This window comes from Rhagoletis pomonella, unplaced genomic scaffold (assembly GCF_013731165.1).
Source record: "Rhagoletis pomonella isolate Grant_MI unplaced genomic scaffold, Rhpom_1.0 Rhpom_scaffold_00010, whole genome shotgun sequence".
NCBI lineage: Eukaryota > Metazoa > Arthropoda > Insecta > Diptera > Tephritidae > Rhagoletis > Rhagoletis pomonella.
In genome coordinates, this window is record NW_023458564.1 from 11,094,573 (window position 1) to 11,095,683 (window position 1,111).

Genomic DNA, 1,111 nt, shown 5'->3' on the forward strand with positions numbered 1-1,111 from the left:
GAAGCGTCACAACATTTCCTCCGAGGATTTGAATGCAAACTTCCATCTATTGTTGGAAGGAGCGGCACAGGAGTGGTTTTGGCTGTTCATGGAGGAACACGAGGAGGAGAAAGAGGTAGGCTTCCCGGAGCTTCGGCGCGCTTTAATAAGCCAGTATCGCCATGCGGACTGTGACGAGGAGATACGGCAGGCGATGAATGAGCGCAAACAAAAATTCTCAGAGAGCTTCGACGAGTACTATGCGAGCATAAAGGGTATGGCGTGCACTATGAAGGCTAAAATGTCCGAACTCAGCTTAGTTAACCTGATGAGACGCAACTTAAAGTTTAAACTCAAAAATTTGATATTCGGATGCCGCATTGAGACGCTGGAGCAATTGAAAGAAGAATGCAGGCGTGCGGAGAAGCATTTGAAGGAGCAGGAACAGAAGTTTGCAAGAAAAAAGAATATTGACGAAATAGAGACAATACCACCGGACGAGGTAGACGCTATTGAGGAGGTATCATTGGAGGCGATGGATAGTCGAGATCGGAGAGGATTTCAGAGGAATGACTCAAGAAAGGCGGTTACGGATCAAAAGACTAGTCAAGCTTGCAGGAGAGGAGACGTCAACGAGGAAGGGCTTTGCAACTCACGTTTTCACGATCTTGTGTGCTTCAAATGTAAGGAAGTAAAAGAGAAGTTTCCCCTATGCGACAAATGCAAGCAGGGAAACCAGGTCAATGGCGGCAAGTCCGGGAAGTGCCGTCAGGACAATGTACTCCCGGAACCCAACCAGACCCATAACATTGCTTAAAAATACCTCGTATCGCGAGCCAAAGAAGGGGGCTACCGCGGGTAAGACGTTAGAGGAATGAAGAGAACGAATTTTTGGAAGTAAGTGCGAAGAAATGAGATTAGGTAAGGGTAAGGAGAGAAACAGGAAGAAAATTTAAAAGTTACGGAAGAAGGTTAAAGATAGGAAGCAAGTAAGACGCGCGATAGAGGCGACTATAATTAGAAGCGATATTGACAGAAGGACTTATTCGGAGGTCGTGGTTAACGGTGTTGAGATGCAGGGTGATCGTTCTAGCTTACCCGACCTCGATTCTTCATTCAACTTCTCATTGCT